The 18,753-nt window shown below is 43.0% G+C and overlaps 1 long non-coding RNA gene and 1 pseudogene across 1 annotated transcript; both read right to left on the bottom strand.

The window, feature by feature from the left end:
- Positions 1-18,185, bottom strand: part of LOC133545505 (major histocompatibility complex class I-related gene protein-like) — a 93,355-nt pseudogene extending 75,170 nt beyond the window's left edge.
- On the bottom strand, positions 8,476-9,659 carry LOC133545514 (uncharacterized). The gene is made up of 2 exons (XR_009804860.1): positions 9,153-9,659; positions 8,476-9,010 (listed from the first exon to the last, which is right to left on the bottom strand). It is a non-coding gene; the product is annotated as an uncharacterized LOC133545514 (long non-coding RNA).
- Positions 18,186-18,753: the final 568 nt, after the last annotated feature.

Below are 18,753 nucleotides of genomic sequence, written 5' to 3' on the forward strand. Positions count from 1 at the left end.
AAAACTTCCTTTCAGAACCCCCATCACAAGTCTAATTTTCTCTAGTTTGAGATGATATAAAACGTCTTTTACCCAGTGTGAAACTGTGGGTGGGGCAGCTTCCTTCCATTTCAAGAGGATCAAGCGGCGCGCTAATAAGGTTGAAAAGGCGATGAGCCTTCGACCACCGACAGGTAATCTTGACCCATCCCCAGTGACCCCAAAAAGCAGCAAAAGGGGATTCAATGTAATGTTAACCCCGAGTACACAAGAGAGTGCTTCACATATACCTTCCCAATATTTCTTTATTTTGGGACAGGTCCACAGCATGTGTATTAAAGTGGCTTCATCGGCTTTACATTTGTCACATGTTGGATCAATATCAGGATACATTTTGGAAAGCTTGGATTTAGAAATATGAGCTCTGTGTACCACTTTCAACTGAATTAGAACATGCCTCGCACACATGGAGGATGAATTAATTTGTTTTAGAACTTTAGTCCATTCTGCTTCAGCGATACGAACTTTGAGATCGTGTTCCCAAGCCTCTTTGATAGCCGACATGAAGGGAGAGCCCAAACCAGATATCAAGCGTAACATTACAGAAATGGCTTTTTTTTTGGTTGGGTCAAAAGATATTACCTCGTCTATGACATTATCAGGAGGTTTGGCAGGGAACCCCGGGATGGAGGCAGACACAAAGTGTCTTACTTGTAAGTATCTGAAAAAATGAGAGGGTGGTAATTTATATTTAACAGATAATTGTTTAAAGGAAGCAAAAACATTTCCAATATAAAGATCTTGGAACGTTTTCAGCCCCTGCCTTTCCCCACACCCTAAATGTAGCATCCAGCAATGATGGAGGGAAGAATGTGTTTGATGCTATTGGGCTGGAGAGACTCATAACTTGGAGTCCAAAACGTTTTCTAAATTGTGTGTATATTTTAATGGAGTTATGAACGATAGGATTATTGAGTTTTGTGTTTGGAGGAAGTGGAACTGCCCCACCAATTAAAGCAGGGGCTACATGAAAGTTTCTCAATTTCCACCCACGCTGGTACACTAGAATCCGAGTCATGATGTGACCAAAAGGATAGAACACAAAGATCAGTCGCCCAGTAATATTTCCGAAAATTTGGGAGAGCAAGGCCACCATCCTGCTTTACCTTCTGCAAGTGTTCTTTACGCAAACGGGGTTTCTTGTTGTTCCAGATAAAAGATGATATCATTGAGTCTAGCTTTTTAAAACAAGCATTGGAGATAAATACAGGGAGGTTCTGAAAGAGATATAAATACTTGGGTAACACCGCCATTTTGACTACATTCACTCTCCCTACCAGCGAGAGTGGAAGAAATGACCAGCTGTCTAAGTCCTGTTGAACTTTGTGTTTTAGTGTATTAAACTTATTTTTAAAGAGGTCACAAACATTCCTTGTTACGGTGATCCCAAGGTAGACAATGTTGTTAAGGGCCAATTTAAAGGGTAATGTGGTGTTTTGTAGTGTTGTGGTGGTCATATTCAGTGGCAGTATTTCACTCTTCTGTGGGTTCAATTTGTACCCTGAGATTTCTCCAAATTTTGCAAGGAGGTCCAGAATAAGGGGGATAGTAGTCTCAGCTTTGGACACAAATAATAACAGATCATCAGCGTATAATGACAACTTATGCTCTGTACCGAACCTTGTAATGCCATGTATAGAGTGGTTATTTCTTATTGCTATGGCTAGGGGCTCAATAGCTATGACAAAAAGAAAAGGGCTAAGTGGACATCCCTGACGGGTGCCACGATGCAGTCTGAAGATTTTTGAATAATGGTTATTCGTCAGTACCATTGCCGAAGGGCAAGCATACAATAATCTGACCCATGAAATGAATATATCACCGAACCCAAACCAATGCAGAGTCTCAAACAGGTGACCCCATTCCACTCTGTCGAATGCCTTCTCTGCGTCCATGGAGAGAAGGCATTCAGAGTCAGTTTGACATGGATTGTATATAATATTAAACAACCGACGGACATTAAAGAAAGATCGCCTGTCTGGTCTGGGGTTATAATATATGGCAAAACGCTTTCCAGGCGGCGGGCTAATATCTTGGACAAAATTTTGTAATCACAGTTCAAGAGTGAAATTGGCCTGTAAGAAGCACAATCTAGGGGATCTTTGTCTTTTTTCGGGAGCAGCGTTATACAAGCTTGATTTAGTGTGTCTGGGAGAGTACCTTTGTTTAGCGAGTCTACGCATACCGCTGCATACACAGGTGTTAATTCTTTAGAGAATGCTGCGTAAAACTCACTCGGCAGGCCATCAGGGCCCGGCCATTTTCTGGGTTGTAATGATTTGATGGCCTCCACAATCTCCTGCATCTGCATTGGTGCGTCCAAGGTCGTGACCTGATCTGGAGACAAAGTTGGAATAGGCAGATCTCTAAAGAAGTTAGATGCAAAGGAGGGGTCACAAGAATTATTTGATCTATAAAGATTGTATTAATAACTTTGAAATGCCTCATTTATTCCTAACAGGTCAGAGACAATCTCGCTATCCTGCGATTTCACCCCCTTAATTACTTGCTTGGCCCTGGCCCCCTTAAGCTGTTTTGTCAGAACCTCCCCTGCTTTGTCACCGTGCTCATAAATGTTAGTCCGATTTTTTAAAAGCAGATTTTCAATAGTGTGCGAAGTAAGTATGTCATATTCTGTTTTTAGTTTTAAACGTTCTTTGTACAAATCTGGAGAAGGAGTTTGTGAATGTTCCTTATCTATATCAGCTATTTGTTTTTCCAATTCCACTTGTTTTGACTTTGAATCATTCATTTTTTTGGCCGTAAATGATATTATCTGGCCCCTGAGATATGCTTTAAGGGCCTCCCAGACAGTCGCCATGGAGACATCTGGCGTCATGTTAATATCTAAAAACAGAGAGATTTGGTCAGACATGAATTCCAGAAAGTTTTCATCTGATAGCAAAAGAGGATTAAATCTCCACAATCGTCTGGGCATATTAACGTCAGGAAAATTAAATTTAATTAAAAGAGGAGCATGGTCGGATACTACTACTGGGTAATATTCACATGTCTGAACCTCTGTAATTAATTTATTATCAATAAAAAAATTATAAATTCTACTATATGTTTGATGAGCGCAGGAAAAGAAAGAGTATTGTTTGTCTTTCGGGTGTAAGAAACGCCAGATATCTGAGTATGTGTTAAGAAATGACTGCATGTAAGAAACTGATTTAAGTGTTGCATATCCTGGCCTAAGAGATGACCGATCCATCCCGGGGTCCAAACAAAAATTAAAATCCCCTCCCATGATCAAGAAATTGGAGTTTAAACAAGGGAGCTGATTAGTGACACGAGAAAAAAATTGCGGGTCATCACAGTTAGGAGCATATATGTTGGCCAAAACAACATTACGATTATAAAGTTTACCAGTTACTAAAACATATCGTCCATTAGAGTCAGCTACAATTGCAGATGGTGTGAACGAGACACTCTTATGTATCAATATTGCAACACCTCTCGCTTTACCTTGAAAGGTTGAATGAAAGAGCAGCCCCACCGAACCACATCTCAACCGAGCATTGTCTGAATTTTTTAAAAGAGTTTCTTGAATAAATGCTATTTCTGCACTTAGATTCCTCAGGTGTGTAAGGGCCTTCTTCCTCTTGACTGGATGGTTTACGCCTTTAACATTCCATGTTACTACATTAACTGAGCTATTCATTAGTGTAATTAAAAATCGATAGGTTAAAATAAATACTCATTAACAATATGTTTATAATGTATTAAAGGCACAGATGTATTGGTTGTGTAACAAAAGGTAAATAGAAAGACTGAGAAAAAGATCAGCACAACATTGTGTTATCCAATACTTTGGTCCGCCTACAGAGAAAGTGAAACAAGGTACCCACCCCCCCCAACCCCCAGGTGACGCTAGCTGCTGGAACATGCAGCACACCTACCCTAACTAACTGTTTTACTTCCATAACTAGTTTACCCATCTACATTCTCCCATCCCACTTACTCAGAAGTAAAATAAAACCCACCAATAATAAAATAAAACAAAAAAATACTTTGTATACTCTCAACACGAACATAAAGTACAATTTTAAAGCATGCCCTTATCAAAACAGTAAACATATGGCAGAGGTAAAGAAAACAGTCTGTGTATAACACGTAACAATATTTACCCCTTGAAACTGAGGCATTATCACATTAAGGTATGAAAACTAACCAGTCATGAGTTTTTAGAGTCCTCAGCAAACATCTCCGCTTCTGCCACAGAGCTGAACGCGGTGCGGGTGCCGTCCGCCTTGGTAATACGGAGCCGCGCCGGGAACAGCAGTGCTGGTTTGAGTCCCATTTTATAAAGCCCCGACATCACCGCCGCGTATTTCTTCCTTTGGTTAACCACGTCGGGGCTATAGTGCTCGTAAATCCGAAATGGGTTGTTCCTGAAGCTCAAATCGCCCCTCTTCCTTGCCTCTCGAACCACCACTTCCTTATTATGATACCGGTGAAAGCACACTACGACTGGCCGGGGCTTGCCTCCGGGTCCCGGCTTGGGGGCTGAGCTGCGGTGTGCGCGGTCCAACTCCGGAGGTGACGAGAAAGTGTCCGGCCCAAAAACGTCCTGGAAAAGTTGAGCAAAGAATGCACTGGGATGCGAACCTTCAATCCCTTCAGGAAGCCCGATAAGACGAACGTTGCTCCTCCTGCTTCTTCCTTCCATCTCGGTTAGCCTCGACTTTAGCTTGGTGTTATCGGCTTGCAGGCTCTTATAGCAGGCCTCCACTTCAGCTAGGCGCTGATGAAACGTCTCTGCATTGTCCTCCAGGGAGTTCAGGCGTTCGCCATGAGTGTTCACAGTCTCCTGTAGCCCGTCGAGTTTCCCATTTACTTCGTCAAATGATTTTTTAATCTCCGTTAGCATGGACGTCTTGAGTTCAGATAGCGAGGCTATTAAATCTTCTTTGCTAATGTTGCTAGCTGGCGCAGCAGCTACAGTCGCATGTTCAGGTTTTTCTCCCGTCTTAGAGCCTTTAGGAGGCTTGGCAAAGCAAAAACATACTAATAAGCAAAGAACAAAGCAAAACGCTTTCGTGTGAGAGGGTTAAACTATTACATAGGTGAGTTTTAAAAGTTGTGGTATCGGGAGCACGAGGAAAACACACCCTACTCCATGCGCATCCAGAACTTGGTTTTTAATACAAAAATAAAATAACACTGGTACAAAAGGACAAAATAAAGCGCGTGCCTACGCACGGAAGCTAACGCTAAACTTAGCAGGATACAAAAGGGTCCAAAACGGTGACGTGCCGAACACACGCGAAGCTAAGACTGAACTTAGCACAACTAAAGCAGAGATAAGCAGAGAATACATACGTAACTGTTGCCCTTAGCAAACAATGGACCGAGAACGAACTAAGGAATCAGGTGGGCCTAAATACACAAATAATAATTGCCATCAGATGTGCGACAAAGGCATAGCAGCTGAGACAAATAAGAAACCATGGAAACAAGATACAACAGGAAGTGCACAAACAGGAATCTGTTGAGTCCACAACTAAACATGATCAACAACATATAAACGGCGAAACAATAAACGATCCGAGTGACACTAAACCCCCCCCCCCCCTTTAAGGGGCAGATCCCAGATGCCCCAAAAACCCCAAAGTACAAAGAACCCCCCTCCTCACAACGAAACAGTCCAAAAGAGAAGGGACGGTGGAGGGAGGACCTGGTGGAGGGCTGACAAGTCCCGTGTCCCCGAATCCACTGAGGACACCATAGGTGGCGGCGGCGGGTGGGATGCCGCTGCCACAAAAGTCTAGGCGGGCGGGCCCGCAGAGGCCACATCCGAGGGTGAAGAGGACCAGGGTACGGCCACACCCGTGGAGGTGGAAGCGCCCTGCGAGGAGGACGCCCTGCGCACGGCCACACCCACAGCCGACGCGGAGGCAGATGCGCCTGGCGTGGATTTGGACCCGACGCTTGGCGTGGACTTGGACTCAGGCGTCGTCTTGGACGTCGACTAGGAGGTCGACTTGCATTGGACTAGGAGGTCGACTTGCACTTGCACTTGGAGGTCGACTTGCACTTGCACTTGGAGGTCTACTTGCACTTGCACTTGGAGGTCTACTTGCACTTGCACTTGGAGGTCTACTTGCACTTGCACTTGGAGGTCTACTTGCACTTGCACTTGGAGGTCTACTTGCACTTGCACTTGGAGGTCTACTTGCACTTGCACTTGGAGGTCTACTTGCACTTGCAGGTCTACTTGCACTTGCACTTGGAGGTCTACTTGCACTTGCACTTGGAGGTCTACTTGCACTTGCACTTGGAGGTCTACTTGCACTTGCACTTGGAGGTCTACTTGCACTTGCACTTGGAGGTCTACTTGCACTTGCACTCGGAGGTCTACTTGCACTTGCACTCGGAGGTCGACTTGCACTTGCACTCGGAGGTCGACTTGCACTTGCACTCGGAGGTCGACTTGCACTTGCACTCGGAGGTCGACTTGCACTTGCACTCGGAGGTCGACTTGCACTTGCACTTGGAGGTCGACTTGCACTTGCACTTGGAGGTCGACTTGCATTTGCACTTGGAGGTCGACTTGCACTTGCACTTGGAGGTCGACTTGCACTTGCACTTGGAGGTCGACTTGCACCTGCACTTGGAGGTCGACTTGCACCTGCACTTGGAGGTCGACTTGCACCTGCACTTGGAGGTCGACTTGCACCTGCACTTGGAGGTCGACTTGCACTTGGAGGTCGACTTGCACTTGCACTTGGAGGTCGACTTGCACTTGGACTTGGAGGTCGACTTGCACTTGGACTTGGAGGTCGACTTGCACTTGGACTTGGAGGTCGACTTGCACTTGGACTTGGAGGTCGACTTGCACTTGGACTTGGAGGTCGACTTGCACTTGGACTTGGAGGTCGACTTGCACTTGAACTTGGAGGTCGACTTGCACTTGGACTTGGAGGTCGACTTGCACTTGGACTTGGAGGTCGACTTGCACTTGGGGGCCAGCTTGGACTCGGACTTGGAGGTGGACTTGGAGGTGGACTTGGACTAGGACGTCGACTTCGAGGCCGGCTTGGACTTGGACTCGGAGGTGGACTTGGACTCGGAGGTGGACTTGGACTCGGAGGTGGACTTGGACTCGGAGGTGGACTTGGACGTCGACTTGGACTCGGAGGTGGACTTGGACGTCGACTTGGACTCGGAGGTGGACTTGGACGTCGACTTGGACTCGGAGGTGGACTTGGACGTCGACTTGGACTAGGACGTCGACTTGGACTCGGACTTGGAGGTGGACTAGGACTTGGAGGTGGAGGTGGACTAGGACGTCGAGGTGGAGGCCGGCTTGGACTCGGACATGGAAGTCGACTTGGACTAGGAAGTCGACTTGGACGTCGAGGTGGACTAGGACTAGGACGTCGAGGTGGACTAGGACGTCGACTTGGAGGCCGGCTTGGACTTGGAAGTCGACTATGACTTGGACTTGGAGGTCGACTATGACTTGGAGGTCGACTATGACTTGGAGGTCGACTATGACTTGGAGGTCGACTATGACTTGGACTTTGAGGTCGACTATGACTTGGAGGTCGAGCTCGGCGTGGGAGGTTGGCGTGGTGCCGACACTGGGGCTAACCTTAGCCGTGGACTTGGCGTTGGAGGTTGACGTGGTGCCGGCACTGGGGCTAGCCTTGGACGTGGACTTGGCGTTGGGCTAGGTGCTAGCATTGGAGCAGGTGGCTCGTCTGTTGGCGCGGGCGGAGCCAGCGGCAAGGCAGGCAGCAACCTCAATGGAAGGAGGTCTGCCTGTCCCACTGACACGCCATCAGCCTTGACCCCCCCCCTCAGGAAGCAGATTCCAGATGCCGGATGGAGCTGGTGGGGGGGGCATTTGTGCGAGCTTGGAGGCAGTCGAGGGCATGGGAGGGTGGGCACTTGGAAGCCTGGGAGCTGGCCTTGTGCGTGTGCGCCGCACGCGTCCCTCTGGCAAATTGTCAGCAGGTGCCGGGGAGGAGAAGCCGCATGGAAAGCGCCTGGCAGTCGCTGCTGGGAAAAGTCCTGCACTCTTTCTGCGCACGCACCTGCGCGGCGCCTGGTCGCCGCTGGAGCCCTCGCCTCACGGGTGGTGTGACGTACCCACGCGGCTGGCAACGCGCTGAGGAGAACGTCGGGGTGGCTTGTGAGTGGAGGCGGAAGCGGTCCTCCGCGTCCGCTATCTTCGCCATCACTAGCCCCCACGCCACCACAGCTTCGGCCGGCAGATCTATCTCGTCCTTGCTCTCCCATGGCCGAGAGTCTGCTCGGAGCTCCCGGAAGATCTCCATTTTTTCCTCATCGGAGAGGAACACCTGCTCTGGCTGGGGCTGATGAGTGCGAGGTGGCTTCTGGCTCGGTCCATTCTGTCACGCATTGCGGCGCACTGGTTGCGCGGAGTTGCCACCTCAAGGATGCACTTCAACCAGACAGGCAGGATTGCGGGTAAGAACTTGATTTTTAATACAAAAATAAAATAACACTGGTACAAAAGGACAAAATAAAGCGCGTGCCTACGCATGGAAGCTAACGCTAAACTTAGGATACAAAAGGGTCCAAAACGGTGACGTGCCGAACGCACGCGAAGCTAAGACGGAATTTAGCACAACTAAAGCAGAGATAAGCAGAGAATACATACGTAACTGTTGCCCTTAGCAAACAATGGACCGAGAACGAACTAAGGAATCAGGTGGGCCTAAATACACAAATAATAATTGCCATCAGATGTGCGACAAAGGCATAGCAGCTGGGACAAATAAGAAACCATGGAAACAAGATACAATAGGAAGTGCACAAACACAGGAATCGGCCGAGTCCAGAACTAAACATGATCAACAACATATAAACGCCGAAACAATAAACGATCAGAGTAGCGGATCGTGACAAATTTGTGCAGATGTCAGAGAAATGTCCAAGTGTGATGAGGTCCCTCAGTGATGGAGACATCTCTCTGTGTTCCAGTGCACAAAGCATCCTGGAGGAAGAAGATGACTCAGCACATTCCCAACAAAAGCAGGTGAATCCAAGTGCAGATGTTAGCATGTGGCAGAGTGAACATCATCTTCACACAAAGTCAGAAGAACATTTGGAGGTGCGTGAAAAAGCAAAGTCCTCACTGTGTGCCGACTGCTGTGTGTCACTCAGCCTTTAGCCTTCACGTCTCTCTGAGAGCTCGTTACCACCGTCACCAGCTGTCGGAGCACAAAACGCACCATGAGCTGGTTACGCTGCTCATGCTAAGCAGACACCTCACTCTGGTGAAGGAAGTCCATCCAGAAGGTGCATCTTCACTCATATCACATCTTTTCAGCTGGGAATTCAATCAGAAGCATCAAGAAGCAAAATTCTGCTCTTCTACTTCCTGACTAGTCTAAAACTAAGTCTCCAAACAGGTTCAGCTTGGCTTTAAGGCGCATGTGCAACCAGCCCTCCAGTGTCTTAGTCAGGTAAGTGTCCCATTAGTGCCATGACTCTGTTTCCTTTCACTTTGCCCATTTCATCTTCTTCTTTTTAGCTGCACATACAGTCATGGTCAAAAGTTGTAAAGAACATAATGTCATGGCTGTCTTGAGTTGTCAATCATTTCTACAACTCTTATTTTTTTGTGATAGAGTGATTGGAGCACATACTTGTTGGTCACAAAAAACATTCATGAAGTTTTCTTCTTTTAAGAATTTATTATGAGTCTACTGAAAATGTGAGCAAATATATCTGCTGGGTCAAAAGTATACATACAGCAATGTTAATATTTGCTTACATGTCCCTTGGCAAGTTTCACTGCAATAAGGCGCTTTTGGTAGCCATCCACAAACTTCTGGTTGAATTTTTGACCACTCCTCTTGATAAATTGGTGCAGTTCAGCTAAACTTGTTGGTTTTCTGACATGGACTTGTTTCTTCAGCATTGTCCACAAGACAGGACTTTGGGAAGGCCATTCTAAAGCCTTAATTCTAGACTGATTTAGCCATTCCTTTTACAGTTTTTAACGTGTGTTTAAGGGTCATTGACCTGGGGAAACACCCAACTGCGCCCAAATCCCAACCTCGGGGCTGACGATTTTAGGTTGTTCAGAAGAATTTGGAGGTAATCCTCCCTTTTCCTTGTCCCATTTAGAGCACCAGTTCCATTGGCAACAAAACAGGCCCAGAGCATAATACTACCACCACCATGCTTGACAGTGGACATAGTATTCCTGGGATTAAAGGCCTCACATTTTCTCCTCCAAACATATTGCTGGGTATTGTGGCCAAACAGCTCCATTTGTGATTCATCTGACATCACAAGGACAAAGATAAGACCTTCTGGAGGAAAGTTCTGTGGTCAGATGAAACAAAAATTGAGCTGTTTGGCCACAATACTCAGCAATATGTTTGGAGGAGTAAAGGTGAGGCCTTTAATCCCAGTAACACCATGCCAACCGTCAAGCATAGTGGTGATAGTATTATGCTGTGGGCCTGTTTTGCTGTCAATGGAACTGGTGCTTTACAGGGAGTAAATGGGACATGGCAAAAGAAGGATTGCCTACAAATTCTTTAGGACAAGCTAAAATCATCATTGGGTTCAGGGCGCACTTGGGTGTTCCAACAGGACAATGTCAGACACACATCAAAAGTGGTAAAGGATTGACTAAATCAGGCTAGAATTAAGGTTTTAGAATGGCCTTCCCAAAGTCCTGACTTAAACATGTGGACAATGCTGAAGAAACAAGTCCATGTCAGAAAACCAACAAATTTAGCTGAACTGCACCAATTTTGTCAAAGAGTGGTCAAAAACCAAAAGCGCCTTATTGCAGTGAAACTTGCCAAGGGACACGTAAGCAAATATTAACATTGCTGCATGTATACTTTTGACCCAGCAGATTTGGTCACATTTTCAGTAGACCTATAATAAATTCATAAAAGAAGCAAACTTCATGAAGGTTTTTGTGACCAACAAGTATGTGCTCCAATCACTATATCACAAAAAAATAAGGAGTTGTAGAAAGTATTGGACACTGAAGACAGCCATGACATTATGTTCTTTACAAGTGTATGTAAACTTTTGACCACGACTGTACATGAAGACAGACAAGCTAAATGGATTGCGCTCTCTATTTTGCTCATTTCAGAGACTGCGCAGGAGTTAAGTAGATGAAGTTTGCACATGTTTTAAAACACACAAACCTTTAGTAGATCAGGCCCCTGATGTTCATTATCATGACCACTCATCAAAAGTTGGCTGTGATACTTTCTATTGCGTGCGCTTACACCAGTATCAAGCTACTCCTAATGGAAGGAAGCTTTTATTTCCCTGCTGAACTTGTAACACGTCTCTACATCACACCTTAAAACAGCAAGTTGACCCTTACAAAGATACCAACAATCCAGAATGTTGATGGTAACAGAAACAGAAAGTCAATATTATATTGAATATACCTGACATAAAGGTGTATAACAAATATGAATATGTCATAGATGATATTAATAACTTAAATCTTTGTGGGGGTAAACTTACAAAGTGTGTGAGTGATGCTTCACCACTGCTTTGTTTATTGTTATGGTTTCCAAGAAAGAGAAGATGTTTTACTTACCAGCTGGATCGTGTTGGGCTGAAATGAAAGAGAAAGCAGGTGAAATTCACATCTCATGAATGATGGCAGAGACTTTTTGGAGTCTTCCTGAAAGAGGAAACATTTGTCCCTCACCTTGTCTGCTTCGGCGACGCTTGATGATGAAGATGATAATGATGGGGGCCGCCAGGAGGACCACCACAGCGAGGACCGCCAGCGTGGCAGTGACGCTCACGTTGCCTGTTGGTATGGTATGATTGATTTGTTTGACAGCTGCTTGATAAGTCACATGAAGGAACATCAGGTGGTTCCATTGACACTATTCAACATGTCCTAGATGTGTCTTTCTCACCTTCATGGCTTGCGTTGCTCAGTATGCTTCTTCTCTCCAGCTTGGTGACCAGGTCCTCCTTGATGCCAGACAGCTGGAACACGCATACGTACTTGCCCTCCACCTCGGCCGTCACCTCCACTTTCAGCTCCACCGACATCTGGAAGGTTCCGTCGTGGTTGGGGAGCAGCTCTCCGTGCTCCACGTCCTCCAAGATCTGCTCACCATCTTTCCTCCAAAACAAGTCGCTTCGGTCGGGGTAGAAACCTGTCGCCATGCAGCTGACCGGAGAGGATGGCGTCTTCTGGAGGAGAAACACCTCTGGAAGCTCTGCCCAGGAAGTGACGTGTGAATGGAGGATGATGTGGAGAGAAAGATGGAGATAAATGGAGGGAATAGAGGTAAAGATGTGGAGAATAGAAGCGAATAAAAAGGTAAAGATGGAGAAAAAAGGAGAAAATGGAGGTAAAGATGGAGCAAATGAAGGTAAGGGTGGAGCGAAATGAAGGTAAAGAAAGACAAAATGAAGTTAAGATGCCGAAAAAAGGAGAGAATGGAGGTAAAGATGGAAGAAAAAGGAGGTAAAAAGAAAGAGAAAAGGTGAGAATGAAGTTAAAGATGGGGAGAACAGGAGAGAATGGAAGTAAAGATGGAGCAAATGAAGGTCAAGAAGGAGAGGGAAGGAGAAAATGAAGGTAAAGGTGGAGAGAAAAAGAATGAAGGCAAAGATGAAGAGAAGAGGCAATAATGAAGATAAAGATGGAGAGAAAAGGAGGAAAGGGAGAATGAAGGTAAAGATAGATAGAAAAGGAGAGAGTGGAGGCAAAGATGGAGAGAAGAAGAACATGTAGGTAAAGAAACAGAAAGAAGGTGAGAATGAAGTTAAAGATAAAGAGAAAAGGAGAGAATTAAGGTAAAGATGGATAAAAAAAGAGAGATGAAGGTAAAGATGGAGAGAATTGACATAAGGATAGAGAGAAAAGTTGAGAACAAAATAAAAACGGAGAGAAAAGGAGGAAGATGGAAAGAAAAGGAGAGAACAAAGGTGAAAAAAGATAGAAAATGAGAAAGAAGGTAAAGATGGAAAGAAAATGAAAGAATGAAGGTAAAGAAGGAGAGAGAAGGAGACAATGGAGGTAAAGATGGAGAGAAAATTATATAATGAGGTAAAGATGGAGAAAAAGGAGGTAAAGATGGAGAAAAACGGAGAGAATGGGGGTAAATATAGAGAGAAACAGAGAAAAAGGGTAAAGATGGGGAGAATAGGAATGAATAAAGGTAAAGATGGAGAGAAAAGGAGAAAAGGAAGGTAAAGGTAGATAGAAAAGGAGAGATTGGAGGTAAAGATGGAGAGAGGAGAGAATGACGGCAAAGATGGAGAGAAAAGGAGAGCATGAAGGTAAATATAGAGATAAACAGAGAAAATCGAGGTAAAGATGGAGAGAAAAGGTGAAAATAAAGTTAAAGATGGATAGAAAAAAAGGAAAGGGAAAGATGCAGAAAAAAGGAGAATTGAAGTAAAGATTGAGAGAAAAGGAGAGAATGAAGGTAAAGATGGAGAGAAAATTAAAGAATGGAGGTAAAGATGGAGAGAAAAGGAGACAATGAAGACAGAGATAAACAGAGAAAATGGAGGTAAAGATGGAGAAAAGGGAAAAGAAGGGGAAAGGTGCAGAAAAAAGAAGAGAATGAAGGTATAAATGGAGAGAAAAGGAGAGAATGAAGACAAGGATGGAGCGAATAAAGGTAATGGAGAAAAGAGGTGAAAATGAAGTTAAAGATGGAGAGATAAGAAGAGAAAGCAGGGAAAGATGCAGAAAAAATGAGAAATGGAGGTAAAGATGAGAGAATAGGAGAGAATAAAGTTAAACATGGAGAGAAAAGGAGACAATGAAGGTAAATATACAGATAAACAGACAAAATGGAAGTAAAGATGGAGAAAAAGGCAAAAGATGTTAAAGATGGAGAGAAAAGAAGAGAAAGAAGGGAAAGATGCAGAAAAAGGAGAAATGTAGGTAAAGATGGAGAGAATAGGAGAGAATGAAGGTAAAAATGGAGAGAAAAGGAGAATGAAAGTAAGGATGGAGCGAATAAAGGCAAAGAAAAAATGAAGGTAAAGATGGAAAGAAAAGAAGAGAAATAAGGTAAAGATGCAGAAAAAAGGAGAAATGGACGTAAAGATGGAGAGAATAGGAGCAAATAAAGGCAAAGAAAAAGAAAATGAAGGTAAAGATGGAGAGAAAAGAAGAGAAAGATGCAGAAAAAAAGAGAAATGGACGTAAAGATGGAGAGAATAGGAGCAAATAAAGGAAAAGATGTGAGGACTGGTGGGCATGGTAATGCCGGGTTTGTCCCTCCGTGGATGCGATGACGTGAACACAACAAAAGGTAGGACCTTAAAATACTTCTTTAACAAAAAGAGAGCTCTGAACAGAAATGCTGGAGCTAATAAAAAGGCAAACCAAAAACGCTAGTATGAAAACTAGGAAATACAAACAGAAAACTAAACTTGGCATGAAAGCACAAACGAGAAAACAAATCATCAGTATGAAAACTGAAATAATCAAGTGGCATAGCGTGAGAGCTAGCGAGAATAAAAGTAGAAAAAGTAGCAGTCGTCACTTGTTGCATGAGAGCAATTTATGAACCCAGGAAGAAATTAACAAAGAGGCTGTCTTAAATAGGAGGGTGATTAGACAAAACAGGTGTGTGTGGACCGGGATTGGCAGGTGGACTGATGAGTTACCATGGTGACAGGCTAAACAGGAAATAAACAGTCACTTGACGGAGAGTGATACCAGAAAGGAAAAATAACTAATGTGTAGATATGAGCAGCGGATCGCAACAAAAGATGGAGAAAAAGGGAGAAAATTGATGTAAAAATGGAGCAAAAGGAGAATGAAGGTAAAGATGGAGTGAATAAAGGCAAAGAAAAAGAAAATGAAGGTAAAGATGGAGAGAAAAGAAGAGAAAGATGCAGAAAAATAGAGAAATGGACGTAAAGATGGAGAGAATAGGAGCAAATAAAGGAAAAGATGGAGAAAAATGGAGAAAATTTAAGTAAACATGGAGCAAAAGGGAGCGAATGAAGGTAAAGATGGAGAGAATGAGGGTAAAGATGGAGAGAAAAGGAGAGAATGAAGGTAAGGATGGAGCGAATAAAGGTAAGGATAGAGAAAAGAGGTGAACATGAAGTTAAAGATGGAGGGATAAGAAGAGAAACAAGGGAAAGATGCAGAAAAAAGGAGAAAGGGAGGTAAAGATTGGAGAATAGGAGAGAATAAAGTTAAAGATGGAGAGAAAAGGAGACAATGAAGGTAAATATACAGATAAACAGACAAAATGGCAGTAAAGATGGAGAAAAAAGGCGAAAGACGTTAAAGATGGAGAGAAAAGAACAGAAAGAAGGGAAAGATGCAGAAAAAGGAGAAATGTAGGTAAAGATGGAGAGAATAGGAGAGAATGAAGGTAAAGATGGAGAGAAAAGGAAAATGAAAGTAAGGATGGAGCGAATAAAGGCAAAGAAAAAATGAAGGTAAATATGGAAAGAAAAGAAGAGAAATAAGGTAAAGATGCAGAAAAAAGGAGAAATGGACGTAAAGATGGAGAGAATAGGAGCAAATAAAGGGAAAGATGGAGATAAAGGGAGAAAATTGAAGTAAAGATGGAGCAAAAGGGAGAGAATGAAGGTAAATATGGAGGGAATAAAGGTAAAGAAAGAAAGGAGAAAATGGAGGTAAAGGTAGAGAGAAAAGAGTATGGAGAGAGAGAATGTAATGTGAGTAATGTTCCTATAGGGGGAGTGCTAACATGTGAGAAGGTGAAAGTACAAGGTGTGCCCTGTTCTCATTAGGACCTTCTTCCCATACTCCACATACTTCTTCAAGTAAGAAGGACATAGTTCAGTGTAGTAAAACTTATTGTAGTCTAGATCAAGTGTGTCCTGGTCCAACTCGAGTTTGGAGGGGAAAGCTTGTTGTTTTTGCTGCGGTCCATGTCCATGTCTTCATGTCCAACGATATGAAATCTTCTCCATCATAACTGTGCTGCTGCCAACCTTTAACCTCATCAGTCTCATCATTCCATTCACATCCTGACATCACCTGGTAAGTGTGAACACCTGAGAGACACAAAGTGTTGTAAAGCAGAGTGAAACTAACACACATGTCTTTGTTGTAGCTTATTATGGGATGGACAGGGACAATGTATATCAGTGCAGTAATGTGTGTTTTTAATACACTATCAAAATATCAAATATATTAGAATAGTAGAAAGTTCAACATAAACAAACCTCCAGTTTGGTTGAAACGCTTCTTAAGTATTTCAATGTTGTCTTTGTAGACATGTTGTCTAAAAACGTTCTTCTTTGTTTGTCTCTGCCAGTAGTTTGGATCCTCTGCTGTGATTTTGTTCATCCAGTCCTGTTTGGATTCTGCTTTCCTGATGTTGCTGTCATAGTAACTCATCTCAACTTCATCAACATAACCAACCTCCACAAACTCTGGGAAGTTTGGAACTTGAGAGGATGTAGTGGTGAAATACTGCAGCGTGTGAATCACTGAAAGACAAAAAGGCAGAAAAACAACATTTGATTCTTGAGTTTCATGTTGAAATGATGCTGTCTTCATTTCAACTTCAAACACTGCTGCTTTTCACAGTAAACAATCACTTCCTGTTCCAAGAGACAATAACACCGTTTGTCTTTGATGTCATGCATCTCACATTTATACCTCACTTTAAGACCACACTCATGAAGAACTGGACTTATTTCCTTCTACAACTGTAAGTGTCAAATAAATATATGACATTATTGCTGGCAGAGAAGTGAAAGTTGTTTTTCTAGGTGAGGGGAAGTTCAAACTAGTGATGTCACTGCCAAAGCATGAAATATAGCACCGCCTTATGGAATGTTGACAATGGAATACAACAACAATATTATAATACTCTTCATTTACATATTAGGACTATTACCAGTAAAAAAAACATTTAAGAAACATGTAAAGTCACTTTTTAGACTTAAGAGTTCATCTTTCATGTTTTTTTTTCTCTTTTTCCTTTCTTTTATTGTAATTGGATGTGTGTACTGTTATTTTGTTTTATTAGTTTGAGAATTTCATTTTTATTTTTCCTTTATTTTATTTGTAACTGGGGCTTCACGATGGAAGAGGGGTTAGTGCGTCTGCCTCACAATACGAAGTTCCTGCAGTCCTGGGTTCAAATCCAGGCTCGGTATCTTTCTGTGTGGAGTTTGCATGTTCTCCCCGTGAATGCGTGGGTTCCCTCCGGGTACTCCGGCTTCCTCCCACTTCCAAAGACATGCACCTGGGGATAGGTTGATTGGCAACACTACATTGGCCCTAGTGTGTGAATGTGAGTGTGAATGTTGTCTGTCTATCTGTGTTGGCCCTGCGATGAGGTGGCGACTTCTCCAGGGTGTACCCTGCCTTCCGCCCGATTGTAGCTGAGATAGGCGCCAGCGCCCTCCGCGACCCCGAAAGGGAATAAGCGGTAGATAATGGATGGATGGATGGATATTTATAACTGGATTTGTGCATTATTATTTTACTTTGAACTTCTGAAAAGAGGATCCCCATTAGCCGTTTGTGCCGCGGCTAATGGGGATCCTTAATAAACAAACAATTAACAATAATCTATCCATCCATTTCCTACCGCTTGTCCCTTTCGGGTCAATTATATCCATTTTTTCCGAACAATTCCCACCGATAGAGTAATTTTTGTTTACATTAAATTATTCTGATCTACATCTCATCTTATAACTGATACTCCTAATTGTTTCCTACATTAAGTATTGTTATTTTCCTATTTAAAAGCGAAGCCAACGTTTCCGGAAATGCTAAAGTAAAAAAGTTTGATGTATGTTGCTGTTAAAGTGAGACAACTTGAACAAGTTTAACTCGTTAAAAGTTTGAGCAACAAATGAAGATGCAAATCATTCACTGATTGATGTTGGTGAGAAAAGAAGAGCGTCAATAATAATGAGAATAAATAAATGAGAGTATTTTGGATGAAATGAGCATGTAGGAATGAGGTGTATAAACTTGTAAAGAAAGTGGACTTACCAGGCGTCACGCTGTGTGTTTGTACAACTAGGAGGAAGAAGGAAAGCAAGTTCATGATCAAATGTCACAAGTGCAGAAGTCAATAAAAAAAAGTTTCTAGTTTTAATCCTCAGAGAAAAGCAAGGCGACGACAACTTGCTTGATGAGTAAACATGAAATGGACGCCAAGGCGATAACGAGCATTAATAAAAAAATCCGGAAATCACGTGACTTGAAATAACTTCCTGGAGGAAGATACAAATATTTTACAGCAACGCAGTTCCTCCACTGCAGCTAACACATGAATATTAACAAAATAAAAGTAATATCTTCATTACAAGAATAAAAGTGTCTGAGGTGATGTCATGTTTTTTGAAGCAGCTTTATTATAATACACACACTAACTTTATAGCAACAATACACAACAACAAGATGAACATTTTACATAAGTGATATTATAGCGTCTAACCCTTTAAAACACTCATTTAAAAAGACAAAAAAACAATGACCTAACACTTTTGTTTTATTTGTAATTGATTGTATTTTTGGAATAATTTAACAATTGAACATACATATACAATCCACACACATATCAAGGCACTTTCAACACAATACGATTCAATATTCTATAGCAAGTTCAACAATTACATAGGAATATAAAATACATCAAATTAAATACAATGCTCATACCAAGCAGACCTTGAAAAAAAGACAACACAAATGAGATTAAAATAAAAATATATATAAGTAAATAAAATAAATAAAAACTGGGCTTGTCA

Source organism: Nerophis ophidion, linkage group LG28, assembly GCF_033978795.1.
Source record: "Nerophis ophidion isolate RoL-2023_Sa linkage group LG28, RoL_Noph_v1.0, whole genome shotgun sequence".
Classification (NCBI taxonomy): Eukaryota; Metazoa; Chordata; class Actinopteri; order Syngnathiformes; family Syngnathidae; genus Nerophis; species Nerophis ophidion.